We start from the raw sequence: 27,597 nt of genomic DNA, 5'->3' as shown, positions 1-27,597 counted from the left end.
CGGCACTCCCAAGTGAGATGAACCCAGTACCTCAGTTGAAAATGCAGAAATCACCGGTCTTCTGTGTCGCTCGCACTGGGAGTTGGAGACTGGAGCTGTTCCTTTTTGGCCATCTTGCTCTGCCCACTCACTTGCAATTTCTATGCTGTGAAGTTGACAATTATGTCATCAGTTGGTAGAGTCCATGTCCCCTTGCTCTGAGCTGGGAAGACCTTTGAAACTGATGTAACCAATATAGTGAGGCTGAATGATGTCTATGTGGCTTCAGAGGCAAGGTCATAAAAATGTCATGTACATTCACATTGTTCTCTTGGAACATGCATTCTCAGAAGTCAGCTGTCATGCTGTGAGGAAGCTAATTAGCCACAGCAAGGACTACATATAAGTGTTCTGTCCAATAGTTACAGCTAAGCCCCATCTAAACAACAGCCATCATCAACTACTGGATATGTGAGTGAGTGAGCCACTGAATGATGCCAACCCCAGCCAAGTCATCCCCAGCCTTCTTGCCATCCTAGCTGGCAGCATGTGAGGTAGGGCTGACCCTGCTCACATTTCATATTTCCAAGCCAAACACATGATTTTTGTTTTAATCTTCTAAATTTGGAGTGGTTTGTCATTTGGCAATCGGTTATTAGAGCAAGTCACAAATAAAAACAAGTGTAATTTGCATCATAGAAAGATCACCTTGATAAAGACATTTAGTCCAAGGACATTTTCAAGAACCTGGTCTCATTTTTTATTTTTTCTATTCTCTTACCAAGGAAGCAAATTCATCATACAAGTATAACACTTTTTCGTATTTCATTGAATGTTGGCTTCAAAATTAAAAAAAATTATTAGCAAAATTTACACTTACAATGCAAAATGTAGTTTAAAATGACTAGTGAATGTTTAAAAAGTATTTTTTTTCTTCTGAGGGTCATTGAACATATTGCATTGATAATCAAAGAAACAAAATCTTAGGCAGAACTTTTTCCTAATGCTTTACATGGACAGTAACAAGATGCTGTCCCCAGACACTATGTTTTTCCAGAAATATAACATGCTAACGTAGAAATGTCAGAACAAAGTGACTATCAGAAATGGCAGCTCGTAATTCAATGCAGCACTAATTTGAGTATTTTAAAAACATACTTATGTATTCAAAGGAAATCTCCAGTTTTCTGTGAATGTCTTCCATATCAAGGAAAGTTAACATTTCCATTATAACATCTTCGGTTAAAATAAAGGAAGCATTTAACATTTATGTTTTAATTGAGTTAAATGCCTAAGCTTTCAGTGATGTTGCATCTAATTTACCAGGGAAAATAAAAATGTCTTCAGATGAAAGAAGTGCTAATAAGGCTTGCTTAAAATTCCTGACATAACCAAGCATTGTTGTGCATTTAAGAAATTACTCTTTAAAAATCTAAAAGATTATCCATTTCATTTTTACTAAGATGACAACTGAAAATGACTGCAAGCTTCTAAAAACGGGCATGATAATCAAAATGACACTTGAGAAAGATGATTAATAGTGCTGCATGTGTGAAACATACGAGCTGTGATTCTCAAGAAATGGAGTTGGAGGGGGAGGGTGCAGGACATACACACACTTCCTGTTCCCCAGAGAATCAGAAGCATTTCTCCCACATCTTCCCTTGATAACTTTCTCAACCTCCAAGGGAGAACTAATGGAAAAGAAAGAAGTTCTGGGAATTCAAAAGAGTTGAGCCAGGTTGTGGAAAGAGAAGCTGGAAGAGAGAACAAAGAAATATGGATTATGAAAAAAGATTTGGCAGAATGTACTTCTTATATGGATGTGATGAATATAATGTGGATTTTAGGTTAAAAGCTCAAGGAAAATAGAGATAGGGAGAAAATGGGGTATAAAAATGAGAGAAGAAGAAAAATTATGGTGAGCCACTTATTTTAAAAAATAGCTTTTTATATCTTAGCGATGATTTGTTTAGGCTTTAAGGATTGATTTGGTGAACAGCAGTTGACATTTTGCTATTTCAATGAAGCCTGGTTCATTTTCATATGCTAGGAAGATCAACATAATTTCTAAATAGATTTTTTTATGTTGCATTTGGCTATTTAAATGTGACAGAATGAGTCATTTTCCATTGAAATATAAAACGTTAGTTTGGAGCACAAGAAATAATATTTTAGGCATTGCTAATTTATTCTTGTTAATGTTCTTTCTACGTTAGTAAGTTCATCAGTTTTTAAATACTATTTAAATGTTTTTTAAAAATTCTATGAACAGTTTGATAAGATACATATTTTCTTCGGAATGTAGCTATTGAATGTACCACAATTTGCTCTTGGACCTCGTTTGCTGAACATCCTGCCTTGTCCTTCTCAGTTCTTCTAGGTTCCTGACCTTCCACTCACAGTCTCACAAATCTCCTCATCTTTCTTTTTACCTCTTCGATCAGTCTTTACACATCCATACTCCCCAACAACTGAGCAACAACCATACTATGATTGCTGGGGTAAACACTGTAGGTAGTGTTGCAAAGAATATATTTCCTCAATATTTTCTTTTGGTGTAAAGAACATAGTCCGTCCCTGTTAGTCCTATTAACCTCAATTTTTGGTAATGTTTCTAATTCAAATCAAGTCTGAAGTTCATAAATACCTTTTGCAGCCTAGACAAACAGGCATAGTCAAGGCACTGCAACAAATAATATAGAAATCTTAAATAAACTTTTTCACCTAGATCCCTGCTTTACTGCTTTGAGTGTTTTAAAACCCAGCCTTCAGAGAGGGTGCAATGTGGTTAGACTCTGTTTAACTTAGTACCAATCAATGTTTTAGCCTTGAGGAAGTCTATCTCCAAAGAAATGCTGAGTCTTTAAATGTCAAAACATTCTCCTTTTTGAAAGAACAGTTTCTTTTGTGTGCAAAAGGTCTTCCTCCGACTCACTCAGTGTGTTCTCCTTAGCATTAAAAAATAAACAGAAGCGACATATCCTTAAAATAACTATCTGAGTTCAGTCACCTGTGCCTCCCAAAGCTCTCTAAATGAATGAACTGTCAAACATCACACAGAGGTGGGAATTAAAACTGCTGAACTTAAGGTATTAGAGACAATGCAGTGCTTCTTCAGGGCAGCATGTCGGCTAGAGTTCACACAGCCGCTGCATCCTCATTTCTCCCAGTGTATTAAAACATTCCCTTTGAATAACACTGGCTCTATGCTACATTACTTAACCTCTGGGAGATTTGAAGGCTCCAAACTATCATGCAATTAGAGCTGACACTCTTCTAGTTAGCTACTGTGTTTAGAAGAAGCAATACAAAGGGGAATTTAAGAAAAAGACATGTTGCTTCGACTGGCGAAATGAACAAAGATTAATCATGCCTTTGTGGGATTGTGAGCATTTACTAATGAAGCATGTTAGTTTCATGCAGTGTTTACTTATTAATTGCTTAGAAGCTATAATGCTGACTTCCATACTGCCTGTTTAACTTACTGTAACAGAGATGTTGGCGTCCCTCTATTCCCTGCTCCCCTCAAAGGATAGCCTTTAAAATACATCTTGGTTGCAATTTAAAAATTACTCTTAGTGTCTCCTTCTTGCAAAGTTTTCTTCCATGAACTTTAGGGTTATAGCCAGTAATGACCAGAGGAACTAACACCCTTTGTCTCTGATGGATCCCCAAAATAAATGCAGTGGAATACTTCTTTCTCTTTCTCCCTTTCTCTGACCATCTTTTCCCTTGATTGGACTAATACTGTAGATGAAGATTCTATATGCGAAGTTAGGGCATTCTCAGAAGGAAGTGGCCATGGAGGTGAGAGTTCTACCTTCCTTGGACTCTCCTTTTACACTGGCTCTTCAAGCAACTGCACAAATCCGTCTCTTGGGAGCTCTCCAGTCTTCCCACAGCAGTGGGAAGCAGCAGGATCTTCAGTTTTAAGGAAGACCTTTGACTTCTGCTGGATTAAAGTTGATGGTCACCTCTCTGCTGTCTCACAGGCTCCAGGCATATAATGGGTTCTATTTCATGAGGAAGGGTGAGGTGGCTTCTCCAATTCCTGTGCTTGCTTCCTGTGACCCTGCTAGTGTCCTTGGCTGGTGGTTTAGCTAAATAAGCACATCTCTCCAAGAGAAAACTGTGTTGTTTGCCAATTTTGGGACAATGTAGCCTATCCAATGGTGAGGAGAGATTTCTGCTCTGTAGTATCTGCCTCACCCTGGTCCTTTGGGGACAATAGACCCACTCAGTTGGTCTGAGATTCATTATACTCTTTCCATCCCTAAGACACAGTGACATCCCTTGAGCACAATACTTTTTAAATGGATATTTTCTTTGTTACCCAGGGAACATCTCCTAAGCTGACTAAATTCTTTTGGTTGAGTCTGATGAGATAGAAAAAGAAACGCTTGTTTATTTCATCTGCTGCATTTCTTTCTTTCTGTTCTTGAACTCTCAACATCTACCCTGGACTAATGGGTACTTGTCGTCTCCCAAACATATTCAATTTCCACCTTTATAAATTGCATGTACTTTCCTACTAACCTATCTTCTGTATCCAAATCAATGCACAGATAGGTTCCCTCTTAGAAGATCTTCCCCTCCTCATGCCCATCATGGTCTCATTCTTCCCTCATGTTGTCACTCAGCACAAATTGTCTCTGCTATTCTTTGGCATTCATTTTCTCTTAGTCTGTTCAGGCTGCCATAACAAAATACCACAGACTGCATGGCTTAAACAACAGAATTTATTTTCTTGCAGTTCTGGAGGCCCAAAGTCCCAGATTCAGTTTTTTCAGGGCTCAGTTTCTGATGAGGGCTGTCTTCCTAGCTTACAGATGGCCACCTTCTCACTGTGTCCTCACATGCCTTTCCTCTGAGTACATGTGGAGACAGAAAGGGAGGGAGGCAGAAAGGGCGGGGGGAAAGAGAGAGCGAGCAAGCACACGAGAGTGCCCTCTCTGGTATCTCTTCTTATAAGGGCACTAATCCTGTAAGATAAGGGCCAGATCCTCATGACCTCATTTAATCTTAAATACTTAACGACACTATCTCCATATGGAGCCATACTGGGAATAAGGGCTTCAACTTATGAATTTTTGGAGTACAGAAACCTTCAGTCCATAACACACTTCATTTTGCCTTGTGTTTATATATATTTATATAATTTCTATCTATCTATAGATAGGTATATATATAAATATGGGTATGTGTGTATAAATCTTTGTTCAACTTTTTGGTTTGATTTTGCTTTTGTCTTTAGAGACAGGGTCTTGCTATGTTGCCTAGGCTGGACTTGAATGCCTGAGCTTAAGCTATCTTCCTGAGTAGCTGGGACTACAGGTGTGTGCCACCATGCCTGGCCTGTATAAATCTTTTATCAAAGAATTTAAGCTCTTATAAATGTGTCCTACATATTCTTATACTTTGCCTTTTGTTGGTACTGAATTAATATTTTTTGAGTGACAAAATATATTCAGGTATGAGCCATTCACAATTCTAGTTTCCACATTCACTTTCTAGTACGCATTATTTAATTAAAAAAATTTTCACTTTCAAGGCTGCTTAAAAATTTTAGAGGATTCTTTAGGGAAAAAAAAGTACTGTTGCTGGAAAATCTTTCTGACAGCAGGACCATGTAAACATAAACTAATGTGAATTTCCAATTTAATATGGCAGACCTCAAAGCTTTTGGGATTTCTGGTTAAACTCTCAAATATATGGCTGCTTACCTAAACTTGAAACCTTGAAAATGTCCAGAATGTTCTCTTTTTCAAAGCAGATCTATTTTTGTTCACATTCATTATATGAGCTATTTAAAGAATTTCTTAGATAAGATCATATGCTAACTTTTAATTTTTTCCTTATAACCATGGACTTCAGTATCTTTAGCAGAAAAATGCTTCTTTGTATATGCTTTGTGTTGTTGATATTATATGCCAGATCACATGTTTAGCTTTTATTTTTTGCTACATCTTGTAATCTTTAAATATAGCAATGCCATAGGTATTGGAAGACTAACAAATATTGAACAGAAGGCATAATAACAGTGTTTGTATTGGCACTAAGTGAACACATAGCATATTAAATTAATGCTACAGCAAAATCTCAAAGAGCACTTTCCCAAACTATTTTCAAGTGTTTACCACTTATTTTTCAGTGACCACAAATTTTACTCCCTAATTTTCATGTACCATCTAGCTCTTCAGAAACCAATTTCTCTTGCCTTCACATCAGTTTTGCCCAATTTAAGTACATTTCATTTAAAGATTTTTTGTTTTGTTTTGTTTTTGTCACCCAGGCTGGAGTGCAATGGTGTCATCTTAGCTCCCACCTCTCATACTCAAGTGATCTTCCTTCCTCAGCTTCTTGAGTAGCTGGAACTACGAGCTCATGCCACCACACCTGGCAAATTTTTCTATTTTTTTGTAGACTGGGTCTTACTATGTTGCCCTGGTTGGTCTCAAACTCCTGGTCTCAAGTGATCCTCCTGCCTTGGCCTCCCAAATTGCTGGGATCATAGGTGTGAGTCACCATGCCCAGCCTTCATTTAAAGATTTTTGTTTTGAAAGATTGTCATTAAAAATATACTGGAGTATTTATTTATTTATTATACTTTAAGTTCTGGGATACATGTGCAGAACATGTAAGTTTGTTACATAGGTATACACGTGCCATGGTGGTATGTTGCACCCATCAATATGTCATCTAGGTTTTAAGCCCCACACGCATTAGGTATTTGTCCTAATGCTCTCCAATCCCTGGCCCCCGACCTCTTGACAGGTCCTGGTATGTGATGTTCCCCTCCCTGTGTCCATGGGTTCTCATTGTTCACCTCCCACTTATGAGTGAGAACATGTGGTATTTGGTTTTCTGTTCTTGTGTTTGCTGAGAATGATGGTTTCCAGCTTCATCCATGAACTCATCCTTTATTATGGCCGCATAGTATTCCATGGTTATACTGGACTTTTCGTATAAAGACACTGTTTGCAAATACTGATTGTAATACTGCAAACAAAAGAAAAAATAAAGATGACATAGACAATTGCTCTTTAAACTCTTTTCTTTTTTTGTGTGTGAGTCTCACGGAGTCTCGCTCTGTCACACAGGCTGGAGTCTAGTGGTGTGATCTTGGTTCACTGCAAGCTCCGCCCACCGGGTTCAGGTCATTCTTGTGCCTCAGGCTCAGGAGTATCTGGAACTACAGGCGACAGCCACCACGCGCGGCTAATTTTTTGTATTTTTAGTAGAGACAGGGTTTCACCGTGTTAGCCAGGATGGTCTCCATCTCCTGACCTCGTGATCTGCCCGCCTCGGCCCCCCAAAGTGCTAGGACTACAGGCATGAGCCACCGTGCCTGGCCTCTTTAAACTCTTATTTGTAGAATTTTTAAATTTCAAGGAGAAAAATATTTTGAGTAATGTATTATGTGAAGCCTAAATTAACTGAATTAATTAGCTAACTGAACTCTTAGCTTAAGCAAGGCTCTGGTGACTCCATTTTCTTCTTTCTTTTTAAAATTTGTGTTGTGTATTTATAGGAAAACACTTTATGGAGATTCTAGAACTTTTTAAAAGAGGTTATGCTGTTTGTTGTTATATATTTTTGGCCTTTAACTTTTTAGAGGAACCATATCTCACAAAGGGTATATGAATCTGCTGGCAGAATTAACATTAGCACTATTCCATGAATTCAGATTTGTTTCAAGAGAGATGGCATTGTTTAACCCTTGTTTCTATTTGTCAACAATCAGTAACATTAAATTTTTAAATATTTTACTACATGAAGAAAGTTGATAGTCAATGGACATATGTGGTATAAATGTCAGAAAATGAAGATTGAAATTTTCCGTTAATAGATATACCTGTAATATATTTAATACTGCAATTTTGTGCACATTATTGCTATTGATTTCTTGAAAATAGAGAGTTAAGATTACAAGCTACTCAGTATGTAAAGACTGAGAGTAAAAAAGACAGATATAAATGTCACTATGACCATGAGATATTAAGTATGGAATCCTAATGACTGGGCTAGATGAGGGATATAAATCTGATAGAGTAAAAAAGTGATTATTTTAAAACTGTTGATAATACAGGTAAATGACTTGTCCCTAAAATTAAAAAGTCAAACCTAGTTAATTATATGTTAGCTAATAAAAATGACAGTGATAAGGTTTATAGATTGGTGAAAAATTAATGAACTCATTAATGAATTTTCTGGTAAATTCTAGAAGTCAGAAGTAATTTAAGGAGTCTGAAAATGTTTAGAAGAGATTAGATTTACTAAGTTATAAAATAATGCTAGAAATAGTGCAACGGTATTTTCTACACAGGAGAACTTTAAATCTGTCATTTAGGTTGTATCGCATGGTTTAAAATAGTCTAGCACAAAGTAGCATTTAATTAATACTACTGCATTAATTAATATTAAAATTAAGCACCATATAAGAAAAAAGGTAGTGTGAATGTGTGTGTTGCAGCTCTGACTGATATTGTCAACATTTCAAAGTGGTCAACTATTGTTTTCTGTACATTTACAACTTTCTCTAATCAGGATATGTACGCTTTTATTTAGCTGTTCGAAGCATAAATTCACCAAATGTACACACTTCAGACCTCTAAAAATTCATTTATTTTTCCTGAAAGGTCTCATATTCCTAACTTAAATTTCAATTCCCTTTTTCTACTCTAGTTAAAATATCCATCAGTGCAGTTGAATTCTCAGAAGAGGTGATTTTCTGGCTATAATTTACAGTAAGATCTGGTTTAAGTTCCTTGGTCTATGTTGATATTTTGGGACTGAAAATGGGAGAGGATGCTTACCTTGTTTTACTCATTTTTGACTCTAAAAGTTTCCTAAGTAAGTCTGTCATGGTCCAGACATTTAATGCACAACCATACACACACACACACACAGGGTTTTTCACTGTCCTAACAGTAACTATCCAATCTCCTTTTGGAGATCATTGTCAGAAAAATAAAAGTGTTGTCAAGAAAATACGAGTGTGCATAATGTGAACATGTTTCTCCTAATCCACCAAATACTACTGTTTTTTAGTCATTGTCTTTATAGGTGATTACAAAAAGGTATAAATATCCAATTTCTGCAAATAAAATTCTAACAAATTTCAACATGCGATTGCAAATTTCACAACCACCTCTGAAGTCTGTGGAAAGTGATAGTACTTGAAAACTGCTGTAATCATGTGCAAAGCTGTTGATAAATGAGGATGTTAGATGAGTTAACAGTTGAAGGGAAAAGTGGCAATCATGATGACTAGACAGGTTTTTCAAAAGACAATGATTTGAATTTCAAAAGATTAAGAGACCTCCTTTGGGAAAATGGATGAATCCTTAAGTAATTTTGCAAGAAAACAACTCTTTTGTGTAATTCTGCTGTGAAAGTCTAGCTTGAGGGGGGAAACATACTATATATTTTTTTGTGTGAAAAATTTAACACAGTAAATAAAAAGTAGTGATGGGCTCATTTATTTTTGCAAATTCCAAGAATTCGTACATGGTTGCAAATGCAACCTCCATTTCATTAAATAGAAGATAAAGCTAAAATTTTTTTAAATGTTTATTTTTCAAAGTAAAGTCCCATTCATACATTTTCTTTTCATATAATATATAATTGTGCCCTGATTTTCAAGTGAGTTTGGTTAAGCGCCTTTCCCTTGGACACTAAGATAACTGAATAATGAGAACCCTATATATGTGAGCTTGTAGGTGTGTGTGTGTGTGAAGCAAGTCTCATTCATACATTTTTTTCATATATATATCTAATTTTGCCCCCCCTGTTTTTTTGATGGAGTCTCTGTCACCTGGGCTGGAGTGCAGTGATGTGATCTTGACTCACTGCAACCTCTGCCTCCCAGGTTCAAGTGATTCTCCTGCCTCAGGCTCCCAAGTAGCTGGGATTACGGTTGCCTGCCACCACGCCCAGATAATTTTTTGTATTTTTAGTAGAGATGGGGTTTCACTGTGTTGACCAGGCTGGTCTCAAACTCCTGACCTCATGATCTGCCCACATCAGCCTCCTAAAGTGCTGGGATTACAGGTGTGAGCCACTGTGCCCGGCCTGCCATGGTTTTAAGTGAGCTTAACTAAGCTCCTTTCCTCGGACACTGTGATTAATTGAATAAAGAGAACCCTATATATGTGAGCCTGTGTGTGTTTGTGTGTGTGTGCGTGTGATGTCCCATTCATACATTTTTTCATATATATATATATATAATTTTGCACTGGTTTCAAGTGAGCTTAATTAAGTACTGTTCCCCAGACACTGTGATTAATTGAATAACTAGAACCCTATATATGTGAGTCTGTGTGTGTGTGTGTGTGTATTCATGTGTGTGCATAGGCATGCATACTAATTTCAGTGCTTAGAGGAATTTTTAAATTTAGAATTTTATGAAGGCAATAAGGAATATGTTAAAAGTGAGTGGGGTGGCTTCAATAATACGAAAAATGATAATGTTTATAACCTAAATAGACTATATGATACATATCTAATAATAGGTTTCGATATTCATTTCCAGTTTGCCCATTATTTGATTTACCTTGTCTTGTCTGAATTGGGAATCTTTCTTTTTTTTTTAGAACTTTATTATTGATCTCAGAATTCCTAGTTCTTTAACATAACTCAACATTTATGTGGAATAAGTATGATTCTCTCCTCTGAGTGTGTATGTGTGTTTGTGTGAGTGTGTAGCAATGTCGGTTATACCCATTATTTAAAAAAAGAATAATTTCTTGATTTGTCTGAGCAGTAAAGAATCTGCCAGTGCCTAGACACTTTATTCTATTACTAATCTTTTTATAACCATAGATGAGCATGCTTATTCAATCACTTTCATATAAAAAGCATGCATTCATTACATTTGAATATCATTTTAAAATTCTTGATTGTTAATGCATTTCTCTTTACAAAAAATAGAAAAATCCAGAAGCTAAGGAGGTAATAACAAACTATAGTATTTCCATCTAGTAAGAAGCACTAACAACACTGTAGTCTATTAGGATGTTTTCTTCCAGTCTTTTTGCTGTGTCACAGAATGCTGACAGAATGTTCTTATCATTGTTTACTTGCATTGTTATCTTGAAGTTGTTTCTAAAATCCCAAAACCAATCAACCAAGCATATAACCAAGTATCCAAACTAACCACAAACAAAATGACAAAACATACAGGTAGCACGCACATCCATACTCTAAAGACAGCCTCAGGAAGCATTGGTTGTATCTTCATGAGGTTATTAATAGGTGGCAGAACTGGCCTGTCTTCCTTCATGCTCACCCTTTCCCTACTCTATACGAGTACTATACTCCAGGGACCCATATAAGCTGTTAGAAATGTGAGCTGTCATCTGGAGCAGGAGAACATCATGTATAGCACACTTCCAATAGAATACCTTCTAAACATTGGGCCGTCACTACAAAATGGGAGGTAGGAATCTTATATCTTATTCTTCAGTTGAATGCTTATGCTCCAGACTTAATGACCTGCGCTCTGTGCCTTTATGGAGTGGGGAGAGGGGAGAGAAGTCAATGGTGGGTGGGGGAGATAGATAAAGCTGTTTTCCACAACGAAGATATGCCTTTTTCTCTTTTTCTTTTCTTTTCTTTTTTTTTTTTTTTTTTTTTTTTTTTTTTCTGAGACAGGGTCTTGCTCTGGAGCGCAGTCGTGCAATCTTGGCTCTCTGCAACCTTTGCCTCCGGGATATAAGCGATTCCACTGCATCGGCCTCCTGAGTATCTGGGATTACAGGCACCTTCCACTACATCCAGCTAGTTTTTGTATTTTTAATAGAGACAGGCTTTCATCATATTGGCCAGGCTGGTCTCAAACTCCTAACCTCAGGTGATCTGACCTCCTCGGACTCCTAAATTGCTGGGATTACAGATGTGAGCCACCTTGCCCAGCCAGATATGCCCTTTTCTAGAGAGCCAAGGAAACATCAAGGAAGGTATCTGGGCTTCAGTAGTCTGTTCCACATCTCAGTTGAAAGAACTGGCCTTTGGAAAGGGGACACCAGCAGAGTTTCGGGTGCATGCTAGAGTTGGGAGTGGAGTGGCATGGGGTTAAGAAGCAGCTAAGCTGACATCAATTCTCATGTCAGTAAACTATTTAGTGAGGGGGTTCCCTCAGGGCTCATTGAGAACCTGTTGTAGCTAGGAGAGGCTAGACTGGCTACAGTTAGTAGTACACCTTTGGTCTATTTCTGTAGTTCTTCTTCCTACCTATTCCTGGAAGCACTAGAAGGAAAAGAGCAAATAAGAGAGGAAGCATGATGGAGGGTCTGCTGGTCCCCATTCCGAATTCTCTCCAGCTGGGGGAAAGGCCAAGATGAGCACAGAACTGAATATGAGACTTTAAACTCCAATAGACTAGAAGGGAAATTTTTAACACTGAAAAGTGACTGGGAAGCTATAGGATGTGTCCAAGATATCATTAAAGAATGGGAAAAGGAAATTCCATAGAGCAGTTTGAAGCCAGAGAATGGAGGAAAAGAAAACCGCATCATCCTTCTGTCTTGCTGAATTCCAACACTGTTCAATAGGCCACTTTCATGTGCATATAAAAAGCTGAGGTTCCACTGTGTATTTCACAATTTTGCTTTGCTTTTCAAAATTTAACTGTGGTGTCAAAATTGTTCTCATATTATTAAAACTCTCCCTCTCTATTACCTATATGTGTTTATGTTTCAGGTGGTTAGAAAATGTAGCACAGACTCACAGAGAGAGAAGTAACCTTGTTCGTTTTGCTGCTGGTACTCGAAGAACAGAAAACTTGGTCTCCTACTCCAAACCTGAATTTAGTTCTTTAGGGAGAAGATGGACTGTCTCTGTGTGTGTGTGTGTGTGTGTGTGTGTGCACGCGCGCGCGTGCACGTGCGTTCCTTCCTAGCTGTCGTCGTATCTTTCATGCTATCACACAAAAATAAGATGATTAATTTGCATGAAGTAAAAGGAATTAAACAGATTCTTAAAAGACAATATGGTCTGTTTTATAGCTGTGTCACACTACCTTTAACTAGGTAGTTAAAGATATTCCCCCAATTTTACTACTTTAAATAAAGCTGTGTATAAATATCTTTGTGTAGAAACATTTTCTTCATTTGGTATCAGTCCCAGAAATTGCAACTAGAATAGGTAGAACACATGTTTAAAATGCCTATTATATACAGCAAGCATTCTCTTAGAACAGTTGGGTATATAAGAAAATCAAGAAAACAACAAAAATCATATTAAATACTGTCAGCCAGAGAAAAGGCATTATTCCTATTTTCTTCCAATACTTTACCTATGCTTAAGTTCTTGTAAAAGTGAGGTCATGATGTATAGCACAATTTGCACCTACTTGTGCCAATTAATATTATATCAAGAGAATTTCCTATATTCAATTATTTTTTGAAAATTCTATTGTAAAGACTAGTATATTACTGAATTGATATATAAAAATTTAGTTCTCCTTTATTGTGGCTATTTAGATTATTTATTTATTTATTTATTTTTGAGATAGAGTCTTGTTCTGTTGCTCAGGCTGGAGTGCAGTGGTGCCATCTCGGCTCACTGCAACCTCCACCTCCCGGGTTTCAACTGATTCTCCTGCCTCAGCCTCCTGAGTAGCTGGGATTACAGGCACGTGCCACCATACCTGGCTGATTTTTGTATTTTTAGTAGAGACGGGGATTTCACAATGTTGGTCAGGTTGGTCTCGAACTCCTGATCTCATGATCCAGCACCTTCCGACTCCCAAAGTGCTGGAATTAACAAGGGTGAACTACCACACCCGGCTTAGATTATTTAAATTGTTTTGGGATTATGATGCTAAATTGAGTATCCATGAAGGTAAGTCTTTTACATAGGCCTATATTTTTTTTCTTAAACTGTATTCCTAAAAATGAGACTCTTGTGCCAAAGGTCAGGAGCATTTTGCTAAATTGCTTTCAGAAAGTTAGTCCAATTTTTCAGTTCTAGCAGTAATTTTTGAGATAGGCATATATTTATATTCCTGTTAATACCCCATTTGGTGTTAAGAATTACCATGAAAATTTTTGCAAGTTTCATAAAGAAAACTGATATTTTAATTTTGGCTTCTTTGATTATTAATGAGGTTGAACTTTTCATTGAATGTTTATTAGCCGCTTATGTTTCCTCTTGTGTGTTCTCTGTTCTTGCTTTATGCTCATTTAGCCATTTGATGCATTTGCATTTTAAAAGAGGAACTCATTAACACAAATCTCTAATTAGTAAGCCTATATAGGAAATACTTCCTAAGCGGGGGGGGATCGTAGTTTGCTTTTGTCTGTCCTTTAAAAACATACATTCTATTAAAAAAATTGACCATCAGCTGGGTGTAAGAAACTGTGCACTGTGGGAAATAAAATGAAAAAGAAAAACAAAAAACAACTGTTTCTGGTCGTCAAGGAGGAAGCTATTATATGGCTTGATTTAAGTATGTTGCTTCTAAAAGCTCACTGATTTCTGATTAAGAAATTACAAAAGTTAATTGAAGTACGTTAAAGAAAATATGGACAATAGCAAGGGAATAATTACTCTTAATTTTGTTACATTAAGTGCATCATTTTTATACTTCATGTACAGCCTTTAATTTTCTATGCATTTTCACATAGTTGTAATCACACTCTACATACTACTTTGTGTCTTGATCTTTGTACTTAATATTATAGCTTAACCTGGTCTTTTGGTAGTAGAAGTCTTTATTCTAACAGCTGAACCACTCTACAATTTACCTAATCATACTCATATTTTTGGAGCATTTACATTTTCCTTTGTTAGTACAATTCCTTTAGGTCCGTTCTATATTTTTGACAACTTTTTTTTTTTTTCGTTTAATGGTGCATCATGGGCCCAATACTCAACTATTTGGATTTTAAATATACAGACAAATTAGAAAAAGGTAACTAGAAAGCTTTAAAGACTAATAAAGAGTGATTTTTGGGAAACCATGCCTTTTTTTGTGGGCAATAATTTTTGGGGTGGTTTTCTGTGTACCCCAGATCATAGACTACCTTACTTCCTACTTGTATTGCATTGGAAAGAGCACACAGGTAAGTTACAGAAGAACTGCCTCATACTTCACTATGTGATCTAGGACAAATTATGCTTTCAGAGTCTATGTTTTGTCATTTGTAATGTATGACTTCTAAAGCTTGCATCACACAATGTTGTTATGAGGATTAAATAAAATATCATACAATACCCACTGTTAGATTCTTCCCTTCCCCCTTTAATCCTTTCTTTTCATTCTGGCTATTTGAGAGGAAAACTACAGTTTGAGTTGGCCTGAGGAGTTGGATTTTTCATTTCTCTTTTTCACATTCTTGTCAGAATAAGCTCTTAATCATGGCTGTGCCTTAAGTCTTCTTGAAACCTCTAAAAATATAGTAATTACCGATTTTCTATCAGTTTACTTAACGATGTTGTGTGAATATAATTTGGGTTCAAAGGAATCTTTTCTTTTTTTCAGTTGACTGTGGCATTGCTGGACTATCTCAGGCAGAGCCACAAATCCAAGTCACAGCTTACGAATCTTGCTTTCTGTGAAACCTGGCATCATCTCTCCTTTGTACGTGTAATAAACTTTATTCTTTCTAATTATGTTCTTGAAACTTGTCTTTCACATATTTTGCTTACCAGGGGATTAAGATTTTTGACACAACCAGAAGATAATTACTCAATCTATTTTCTCCTAATTTCATAATAATGTAATGCAAGTCACATTGTAGGAGGGTGTTATGGACTGAATGTGTACTCCCAAAATTCATAAGTTAAAGTCCTAACCCCTGTTATGGAGGTGAGGCCTTTGGAAGGTAACTAGGTTTATTTGAGGTCATGATGATGGGATCCTTATGATGGGGTTAGTACCCTTACAAAAAGAGAAAGACACAGAGATCTTCACATAAGCCTGCACTGATGAAAGGGTATGTGAGCACCCAGCAAGAAGGCAGCTATCTGCAAGCCAGAAAGAGAGCCCTCACCAGGAACCAGATCTGCCAGTACCTTCATCTTGAACTTTCTAGCCTCCAGAACGGTGGTAACTAAGTATCTGTTGTTTAAGCTAACTGGTAATGGTATTTTGTACAGGACCCTGATCTAACTAAAACAAAGAGTAGAATGAGATTCTAAAACTGTACCTACACACAATGCCTTTCATTCTCATGAGAGAAATGATACCTGTGCCTTCCTTATTGAATACATAAAGGCATCAATGAAATAAGGTGGGAAATCTCTGTTCTAAAAAAACTGCTTTCTGACTGGGCACCGTGGCTCACACCTGTAATCTCAGCACTTTGGGAGGCCGAGGTGGGTGGATCACCTGACGTCAGGAGTTCGAGACCAGCTTGGCCAACATGGCGAAATCCTGTCTCTATTAAAATACAAAAATTAGCCAGGTATAGTGGCAGGCACCTGTAATCCCAGCTACTTGGGAAGCTGAGGCAGGAGAATCGCTTGAACCCGGGAGGCGGAGGTTGCATTGAGCCAAGATCACGCCACTGCCCTCCAGCCTGGGCGACAGAGTGAGACTCTGTCTCAAAAAACAGACAAAACCAAACAAAAACAAACAAACAAAAACTGCTTTCTGTTTTAGAACTCCAAGGGAGGCAGAATTTTCCTTTTATCTGCGGTAAATATGTCCTTTACTATACAGCATGTATTTTACTGTGCATACCATAACGTCCACAGTTTGCCCATGAGCAGAATGAAGGAACATTATGTACATATATTTCAAAACAAAAGTCATGTCTCCCAGGCTATTTTGGAAAAATACAGATGACATAAAATTTATCTTTATAGCAGAAAAGTACGTTTCAATGTAGTTATTGTACAGCATGTACGGTATACATTTTCTTGTTTTAGTGCATTAGTATTATGATAGGGGATGAAGAAGAAACTTAATGAATTCTATTGAGTTACCCACATTTAATGTGGGTAGGGTTGGGTGGGGAGAAGAAAGGCAGAGGTATAGGGAGAGAGCAGAGCCTTAATTGTGCTCCAGAGTTGGGCTCACTTCAAATCCCATCTCTATCCTCAACTACCTGCTTGATCTTGGGCAAACTATTTAAATTCTCTAAGCCTCAGTTTCCTTGTCTATAAAATGGGGATAATGATAATATCCTTTGTATGCAGTTGCTGTGAAGGTAAAATTACTTTGGTGGAGTGCCGCATAGTAAGGGTTCCTGTGGTGAAATTTCATCATCTAAATCATCTAAATCAGCTATGAGTAAGTCTCCAAGTATAATCTATCTGGGGCACAATTCCTTTCTATCTGTAGACATGAAACTCAAGAGGAAGCAAGTTATTTGCTTTCAGAACACACTGAAGGGACAGGCATGAGATATCAGTTACAGACATTCAGTGGCTCTCAGCTCTACCCTCTGGGTTTCGTGCTCCGTGCTTGGCATTGTCTTTCTGTTTTCATGAAGGTAGCACATGTTTGCAGCTGAGTAGTTTTCAGTATGTTTTTTGCCTGCAGAATTTGACAGGGAGTGGTATCAGTCTGACAGCCTTCTTTCATTTTGTACTCTCTCTTTTAGTGCAAACCTGCAGTGTTTCTGCTGGTATAAAAGTCTCGAGAACCTGATAACATTTTGATTTTAACCCAGTGAGACCCATGCCAGACTTCTAACCTGCAGCACTGTAAGATAATAAGTTTGTGTTGTAAACCACTGCAATTGTGGTAATTTATTGCAGCAGCAATAGAAAACTATTAAAATTGGACTTTTATGGAGGCCATTGGTGATACTGATAAAAGATGTCTCAGGGAAATAATGAGAAGTGGAATGCTATAGAAGGGATATGGAGGAGGAAGTGAGAAGACCATTTGGAAACAGTATATATAAACCACACTTGAGTTTTTTCCACATACTTCATACTTCCTTACCTCTTGGTCTTCCGTCATTGTCTTCCTTGGCTGGCTTGTCCTTTCTCCTATCCTAATTCCACTCCATTCTTGTGATTAATTCCTATCTTTAGGTCTTCCCTGACTCTGTTAATTTGGGTAAGTGCTTTTCCTTTTGGGTTCCTATCACCCGAATGCTTACTACGTTGTATGAGATATGCTATTTCTTCACTAAACTCCCTTGTATGCTTAGCACTTAGCAAAGTGCTTAACTGTAGTAGTCCTCAATAAGTGTTTATTGAATTAATAATTATTTTGAAGGCAAGACGCAGTGGCTCACACCTGTAATCCCAGCACTTTGTGAGGCCACGGTGGATCACGAGGTGAAGAGTTCAAGATCAGCCTGCCCAAGATGGTGAAACACCGTCTCTACTAAAAATACAAAAATTAGCTGGGCACGGTGTCAGGCGCCTGTAATCCCAGCTACTCGGGAGGCTGAGGTTGGGGAATTGCTTGAACCCGGGGGGCAAAGGTTGCAGTGAGCTGAGATTGCACCACTGCACTCCAGCCTGGGCAACAGAGTGAGATATACAAGAACAAAGGTTCTTGTATATCGATACATTAATTATAAAGTGTACCTTACCTTATGAAAGTTTATTATTTTTATTCTTTAGTTATAGTTCAGTAGTTAGGCTTCAATTCATATATTTAGTAAGATAAGCAGAAAGATTAACAAATGGAATAAATAACCATGAGGTGTCAATCAAATTAGAGATTTGGCGCATTAAATCTATTTACTTAGGTGAAAGCTCTTTCCTAGAGAAATATTTGTAGATGATTATCCTAAGTTTTAAATGTAAATTTCCAAATAAGTCTTAGCTTGTAGCTTCCCACGGAAAGAAAAAACAACATACTTGTGAAACTGAATATGAAGCTATTTTAATTTCAGGAAAGAGGATGCTAGGAAATTCTATAAACATTTGAGAGCATAAATGCACCTGCATTGAAAGCTTAAATACACAGAGACATAAGAACTAGAAACTTAAACCAATTACAACAACAAAGAAACTAAACTTACTCAAATAAACAGAAAAAATGATTTAGGGTTTAAGATGTCATAGAATTTTACTTCGTTGAACCTAATTTACTTTTAAACTTTCTTACTTGTTCCTACAAATTCCCTCTACTTCTTCTCAACAATCCACCCCTTTCAATAGACAAAATGTCCTGTGGCTTCATAAACCACATTGTTCAGTTAATTTTTTTCTGGCCTCTCACCATGTACCAGTTCCTGCATTTTGTCACTTTATAATCTGATAGGCACTGGAATTTGCTTTGAGTAAGCAGCATCATCTTACATAACTGAAAGTCTTTTATCTTGCAGCTACATCCATATGAAATAATCTGGAACAAGGAAGAAAAGTTTGTGAGCAGTCAGAACCCTATCACAAAGATAAGACCCTATGACTCATAGAATTTACTCTTTGGAGAATCTCGCAGACCCTCACTTAGAAACTGCTTACATGGACGCAAGTGCATTTATCAATACATCCTTAGGACATTAATGAATGATGCCTTAGGACAATAACTAGTATTTATGATGTGATGATCTTGAGGCAGATGCACAAGTTAATGTGTGTTCTATAAATTAGAATAAACAAGAGCAAGAAGTGGCTGTTCGTCACTGGATGAGTTCTATCCAAAATGGATGAAATAGGAAGTTTCAGCACTTAGGAAATGAGTTTTATTAGTTTACAAAATAAATGTTTATGGAACATAACATTTCCTGATAGTGTAGGTTTTCAATTCAGTCACCAGTGGTACCTTGTGATTTTTAAATGTACTGTACTTTAAAAATTAAATCTGTTTGTAGAACAGGTTGGCGATAACTAAACAAACCCTAGGGCATCACAGGACCTCTTGGGGCCCACTCGCTACAATGGTAGAAACAGAAGGTCTGGCTGATGAGTCACAATTTACCCAGTTGGTTCTGAATTCAAACTGTTACTCTGCCAGTAATGAGTTGCATGTAGTTTGTCAAACTACTTAGCTACTCTCTGCCTCCGTTTCCTCATTTGTGAAAAGAGGATAATAAATGTAGCCACCTCTTAGTGTGGGCACAGAGTAAAGCACAAATAATCTTGGTTTGTTTGAGTGTTATTAACTTCAGAAATACATCTATTGGAGGCATGGTGAGAAATCAGAGAAAACTACAAAATCTTAACATTGGAAAGGAACCTAATCAATGAAGAAAACTTTGAAACTGTCTAGTGCAACTTTCACCCAGTGGAGGGATCTCTTCCCAAATTTTCTAATAGTCATTTAACATCTTCATGGAGAATTCAAGGGAAGGAGCTATTTTAGGAGTCCTTCTTTCTTTTGTGGCATGGTTCTGCCTAATTCATCTATTAGCCCTAATTTGCCTTTTAGCGAAACAGAGAGTAAAAATACCCACCCTTTGTTGAGTGTAAACTATGTTCCATGTAATGTACTACACACCTTACAGATATCATTGTTAATTTTTACAATAGTCCTATAGAATGGATAATCTTAGCTCTATTTTGGAGATTTAAAAAGTTGAGGCATTGAAAGCCAATGATCTTTTCTGACATTATACAGTTAATATGTTTAAAAACGATGAGATATTCTTACCAGTAATAGTCCTTTAAAATATCTGAAAGTATGTATTAGTTTTCTGTAAGCTCTCTTTCTACAGCAAGCAATTTCTTTAGCTATTCCTTATATGGCATAAGGATTGTATTTCCTCTCTGCCATCCTTCCTTGAATATTTAAAATTTCTAATATTGCTTTTAAGTATAGCACCCAGGGATGAATACTCTTTTCCAAATAGATATTGCCTATCCTGATTTAGATATTACTGTATTATTCAGCCTAAGACAATTTTTCTGCAGCTGTGTAGCAAAATATTGACTAATGTTCAACTAGAGATCAACTAAAGCTTCTAGTTCTCCCCTCCCCACCCCTTAATAAAAATGCTGTCTTGCCTGGCCTCTCCTGTCTTGTACACACGCAGGGCATTTGTTTGTCTTTTAATTATAGTGTGTGTGTTTATTTTATTTTATGGGTTTCATCTTGGTGTCCTGCCTTGTCAAGATCATTGTGAATCTAAATTCTGTCATCTGACATATTAGCTCTGCCTTTCAACTTAGTGTTATTTGTGAATTTGATAACCGTGCTTTCTATATCTTCATCCAGGATGTTGATAAAAATATTGAACAGGAAAGGGTAAAGATACAATCCAGCAGCCTGATACAAGGGACATTATAGTTAATAATGCTCCACCTGAATGTGTAATGGTCTTGCATTAAAAAACTACAGCTTTGTTTGTATAGTATTTAATCATTTCAAAGACTTCTAGTTATCATATAACACGTTATTATGATCTAATCCAGTCTGATTGGGTAGATAGAGAAATTAGATTTTAAAGGTAGCAGTAAGGGCCGGCTGTGTTCTGAGATTTTGGGAGCCCTACAGAGTTTGTCTCTTCCCTAAGTTCCTCCTCATTCAGTTCATTGCCATGACGAATTTAAAGGAACTTTATTCTTGTGGTTTAAGTAAAATATGAGTTTTGTGTAGTCTTAAAGTCCCATACTTTTGGGAAACCCCCTTTGGGTCCCCTCCCATTGTATGGGAGCTCTGTTTTCACTTATTACATCTTGCAACTGCACACTCTTCTGGTCTGTGTTTGTTCCTGCTTGAGCTGAGCTTTCGCTCACCGTCCACCACTGCTGTTTGCCACCATCATAGACCTGCCATTGACTTCCACCCCTCTGGATCTGGCAGGGTGTCTGCTGCGTTTCTGATCCAGCGAGGCGCCCATTGCCATTCCTGTTTGGGCTAGAGGCTTGCCATTGTCCCTGTGTGGCTAAGTGCCCGAGTTCATCCTAATCAAGCTGAACACTAGTCACTGGATTCCACGGTTCTCTTCCGTGACCCACGGTTTCTAATAGAGCTGTAACACTTACCACATGGCCCAAGGTTCCATTCCTTGGAATCTGTGAGGCCAAGAACCCCAGGTCACAGAACAAAAGTCTTGCTGCCATCTTGGGAGCAGCTGCCACCATCTTGGGAGCTCTAAGCACAAAGACCCACCTATAACATTTGGTGGCACCCATACAGGGATTCTCCAAAGCAGTGAGTAATATTGGACCACTTTCGCTTGCTATTCTGTCCTATCCTTCCTTAGAATTGCAGGAAAATACTGAACACCTGTCGGCCAGTTAAAAATGATTAGCGTGGCTGCCGGACTTAAGATTCAGGTGTGAGGTTTCCTGGGAAAAGGCTTTCTAACAACCCCCAACCCTTCTGGACTAGGGACATTGGTCTCCCTGGAACCAGCTTCTGCTTTCACAGTTTCCTGGGGGAAGCTGAGGGCCGACTAGAGGCAGAAAGCTGCCATCCCGAACTCCTGGCATTGGCCAGTCGAGATCATGGTGCAGCCAGAGGTCTCTACTCAACAGTGGCCCATGAGTGCACCCCTACCTCTCTTTGTGACCCATACCTCCTCGGTCCCGACCACAACTTTCTTGAAAGTGTAGCCCCCAAGTTCTCCTTACCTCTGATTGTACTTCCTCTGATCCCTGCCTCCTAGATACTAATGCTTCAGACTTTCACTTCCTCTCCAAGTATTAGAGTAAGTTGTATCTTCAAAGGGATCTAGGGAAGTTCTACGCTGTGTCCTTACGCATGTAGACAATGAACTCAGGGAGTCTTGTCCCTAGTGCCCCTCCCAATTTAGGTATATAGCTCTTGACATTGGCAGTTATATGGGACCTGTTCCCCACCATCCTTGCTAGGGCCCCAAGTTCTATTATGAGCTGTGGCCCCAAGTTTGTAAATGGCTAGGAAGATTGCTCTCCCATTGTGTAAGACGATCTTCTCCCCCAATTTCTACCCAACTTACCCCTCTGCAATACAATCTCCAAGTCTTAGCTCCTTGTCCAGGACCTTAGGACTGATAACCCAGTACTTTGACAACTGGAACTAGGTCTATGACAACATAATAGATCAGGATGAAAGTGAATTGAGTAAATTATAGGGAGGCGCATGTTCCTATAGTGGCAAATGGGGGCAATGAGCGAACGTCCTTCCACTGTTCCCAGAATCCATCTACAAAAATAGAGAGAGGAAAGAGAGTGAGAAAAGAGGGTAAAAGGGAAGAGAGAGGGGAAAGAGAGAGAGAAAGAGAGAGAGGAGAGAGAGAGAGAGAGAGGAAAAGAGGGAGTCAAAGAAAGAGAAAAGAGGGGGGGAAGAGAGAGAGAAAAGAGAGAGAAAGGGAAAAGAGAAAGGCAGAAACAGGTAGAGTTAGAAGTAGTAAAGAAAAAAACAGTGTACCCTATTCCTTTAAAAGCCAGAGTAAATTTAAAACCTATAATTGATAATTGAACGTCTTCTCCATGATCCTGTAACACTCCAATACTACCTTGTTGTCAGTGCAAACGGGTGTAGCCCGAAAGCACTGAGAACACTGACAATCAGTAGCCTTCCTATCAAAAATCCTTAACCCAGTAACCCGCAGATGGCCCAAATGCATTTAATCTGTAGCGGCAAATGCTGTGCTAGCAGAAGAAAGTGGAAAAATAACTTTTAGAGGAAACCTCATTGTGAGCACACCTCAGAGCTATCCTAAGTAAAAAAAGCAGAAAGGTAGCTTACTAACTCAAAAATCTTAAAGTATGGGGCTATTCTGTTAGAAAAAGATGAGTTAACATTAACCACTGAAAATTTCCTTAACCCAGTAGATTTCCTAACAGGGGATTTAAATCTTAATTACCATACAAAAGTCCGACCAGACCTAGGAGAAATTCCCTTCAGGACAGGATGATAGATGGTTCCTCCCTGGTGATTGAAAAAAAAAAAAAAAAAAAAAAAAAAAACTGATTGGGTATTCAGTAATTGATAGGGAAACTCTTGTAGAAGCAGAGTTAAGGCAATTGTCCAATAATTGGTCTGCTCAAAGGTGCAAGCTGTTTGCACTCAGCCAAGCCTTAAAGTACGTACAGAAGCAAAAAACTCTATCTCAATCCTGACTCAAAAGGTTACCTACACCCCCTCTGAAACAAATTTGCATAAGAACTGTTGTTTATGGGAATGCATCTTGATGGGGCAGCTGGGTTGTTAAGAAATACTCAGGAACCCTGCCCAGCTCTAGAACTCACCCATTAGTGCAAAGGCAATGTTAGGCATGCTGGTAAAGGACCACTAGAATCCAGCAGCCCACCGCTTTCTTTGTGGTCAAGAAAGGCGGGAAACCAGGTGCAGGACTGCTATATTGGTGAGCGTAACTAATCTGATGAGCAGAGGTTCATGGGTGGTTATGCGCCCTGGAAAGGAATAAGCACTAGGACCATCAAGGATGCTCTATGACTAATGCTCATCGGAAAATGACTAGCAGTGCTGGCATCCCTATGTTCTTTATTCAGATGGGAAACGTTCCCCCCAAGGCAATAACTCCACTAAGATATATTCTGGAGAATTCGGCCCAGTCAGAGTGTATGTACCTTTTCCCTCTCAGACTTGAAGCAAATTAAAATAGACGTAGGTAAATTCTCAGACAACCCTGATGACTATATTGATGTTTTACAAGGGTTTGGACAATCCTTTGATCTGACATGGGGAGATACAATGTTACTGCTAGATCAGATACTAACCCCAAATGAGAGAAGCGCCGCCATAACTACAGCTTGAGAGTTTGGCGATCTCTGGTATCTCAGTCAGGTCAATAATAGGATGACAACAGAAGAAAGAGAGCAATTCCCCACAGGCCGGCAGGCAGTTCCCAGTGTAGACCCTCACTGGGACACAGAATCAGAACATGCAGATTGGTGCCGCAGACATTTGCTAACTTGTGTGCCAGAAGGACTAAGGTAAACTGTGAAGAAGCCTGTAAATTATTCAGTGATGTCCACTATAACAAAGGGAAAGGAAGAAAATCCTACTGCCTTTCTGGAGAGAGTAAGGGAGGCATTGAGGAAGCATACGTCGCTGTCACCTGACTCTATTGAAGGTCAACTAATCTTAAAGGATACGTTTATCACTCAGTCTGTTGCAGATATTAGAAAAAACTTCAAAAGTCCACCTTAGGCCGGGAGCAAAACTTAGAAACCCTACTGAACTTGGCAACCTTGGTTTTATATAGTAGAGATCAGGAGGAGCAGGCGGAATGGGACAAATGGGATAAAATAAAAAAGGCCACCACTTTAGTCATGGCCCTCAGGCAAGCAGACTTTGGAGGCTCTGAAAAAGGTAAAGGCTGGGCAAATCAAATGCCCAATAGGGCTTGCTTCCAGTGCAGTCTACAGGGACACTTTAAAATAGATTGTCCGAATAGAAATAAGCCACCCCCTCATCCATACCCCTTATGTTAAGGGAATTACTGGAAGGCCCACTGCCCCAGGGGATGAAGGTCCTCTGAGTCAGAAGCCACTAACCAGATGATCCAGCAGCAGGACTGAGGGTGCCTGGGGCAAGCGCCAGCCCATGCCATCACCCTCACAGAGCCCTGGGTATGCTTGACCATTGAGGGCCAGGGAGTTAACTGTCTCCTGGACACTGGCACAGTCTTCTCAGTCTTACTCTCCTGTTCCAGACAACTGTACTCCAGATCTGTCACTATCTCAGGGGTCCTAAGACAGGCAGTCACTAGATACTTCTCCCAGTCACTAAGTTGTAACTGGGGAACTTTACTCTTCTCTTATGCCTTCCTTATGTCTGACAGCCCTACTCCTTTGTTAGGGAGAGACATCTTAGCAAAAGCAGGGGCCATTATACACTAGAATTAGGAGAAGGAAAAAGGGTAAATATATGTACAGACTCTAAGTATGCTTACCTAGTTCTCCATGCCCACGCAGCAATATGGAGAGAGAGGGAATTCCTAGCTTCTGAGGCAACACCTATCAAACATCAGGAAGCCATTAAGAGATTATTATTGGCTGTACAGAAACCTAAAGAGATGGCAGTCTTACACTGCTGGGGTCATCAGAAAGGAAAAGAAAGCGAAATAGAAGGGAGCCGGTAAATGGATATTGAAGCCAAAAGAGCCATAAATCAGTACCCTCCATTAGAAATGCTTATAGAAAGACCCCTAGCATGGGGTAATCCCCTCCAGGAAACCAAGCCCCAGTACTCAGCTGAATAAATAGAATGGGGAACTTCACAAGGACATAGTTTCCTCCCCTCAGGATGGCTAGCTGCCAAAGAAGGAAAAACAGTTTTGCCTGCAGCTAACCAGTGGAAATTACTTAAAACCCTTCACCAAACCTTTCACTTAGACACTGATAGCACCCACCAAATGGCCAAATCATTTACTGGGCCAGGCCTTTTCAAAACTATCAAGGGCCTGTGAAGTGTGCCAAAGAAATAATCCCCTGCACTTCAGGCCATACATTTCAATCCCTGTATCTTTAACCTCCTTGCAAAGTTTGTCTCTTCCAGAATCAAACTGTAAAACCACAAATGGTTCTTCAGATGGAGCCCCAGATGCAGTACATGACTAAGATCTACCATGGACCCCTGGACCAGCCTGCTAGCCCATGCTCCGATGTTGATGACATCGAAGGCACCTCTCCAGAGGAAATCTCAACTGCATGTCCCTTACTATGCCCCAATTCAGCAGGAAGCAGTTAGAGCGGTCATCAGCCAACCTCCCCAACAGCACTTGGGTTTTTCTATTGAGAAGGGGAACTGAGAGACAGGACTAACTGGATTTCCTAGGCTGACTAAGAATTCCTAAGCCTAGCTGGGAAAGGTGACAGCACCCACCTTTAAACACAGGGCTTGTAACTCAGCTCACACCCGACCAATCGGTAGTAAAGAGGGCTAGCTAAAATACCAATTAGGCTAAAAGCAGGAGGTGAAGAAATAGTCAAATCATGTATTGCCTGAGAGCACAGAGGGAGGGACAATGATTGGGATATAAACCCAGGCATCTGAACCAGCAGTGGAAACCCCCTTTTGGATCTCCTCCCATTGTATGGGAGCTCTGTTTCCACTCTATTAAATCTTGCAACTGCAAAAATAAATAAATAAATAAAAATAAAAATAAAATGCCATACTGTTGTGTTTTTTCACTATAGCATTTATCACTATATAATGTGTTTTACTTATTATCTTGTTTATTTTTTGACACACTAGAATGTAAGCTCCATAAAGCAGGAATTTTTTCCCTGTTTTTCTCACTGCTATTCCATAGTAGATACTTGTGGTAAATACTAAAAAATATATGAATATGTAATTGAAAAGCTTAATTCTTAATTAAGATTGAAATCCTGCGTGGTAAGTTTTGATCAAGTTGGCTCCATCAAGGCATGAATGTCTGTGAACAAACAAATGTGAGCACTCTGCTACTGATGTCTGCCTTCCTCCCTTGTGCCCTCTGTTAACCTCTGATGCAGGTTGTAGGAAGCTGGTGATACCTCCATGTTCTCCAAGTTTTGTTACACTTTCTCCATATGGCTGAGGTCTTAAGATTGCTCTCCATTCTAGACCCAATTTAAGTTTTTATTCCAATGGCCATTCTTGCCTTACAGCTTTTCTGAAATGAAAAACACTTTGCCTTGAAATAGAAGTCCCAGACGCTGAATGCACACCTGCAGTTCCCATTATTGCTCATGTAGATTCTTCACTGCTCAGACTCCTTAATAGGAACTTGCACCTCTTTCACTTGGTATCTCAATGTGCTGTATGCCTGTTGCTTTACTGCAGATCCAAGAAGCTCTCAGGCCAAAATGAAGCAC

General features: G+C 38.7%; 1 long non-coding RNA gene across 7 annotated transcripts in view; it reads left to right on the top strand.

Annotated features, from left to right (window-relative positions):
* The window catches only part of LOC103217558 (uncharacterized), a 333,833-nt gene that overhangs the window by 193,864 nt on the left and 112,372 nt on the right, over nucleotides 1-27,597 (top strand). For 3 of the 7 annotated variants that reach the window (XR_012094247.1, XR_012094250.1, XR_012094256.1), the window contains one exon: nucleotides 26,283-26,902. The exons of 3 other annotated variants lie outside the window; for them this stretch is intronic. This is a non-coding gene — a long non-coding RNA (uncharacterized lncRNA). Of the gene's footprint in view, nucleotides 1-12,684; nucleotides 13,055-26,282; nucleotides 26,903-27,597 lie in introns of those variants that run through there. One more of the 7 variants, XR_012094251.1, reaches the window with a different exon arrangement.

The sequence above is a fragment of the Chlorocebus sabaeus genome, chromosome 10, assembly GCF_047675955.1.
Source record: "Chlorocebus sabaeus isolate Y175 chromosome 10, mChlSab1.0.hap1, whole genome shotgun sequence".
NCBI lineage: Eukaryota > Metazoa > Chordata > Mammalia > Primates > Cercopithecidae > Chlorocebus > Chlorocebus sabaeus.
Note: the sequence above shows the minus strand (reverse complement) of the source record. Positions and strands in the feature narration are given on the sequence as shown.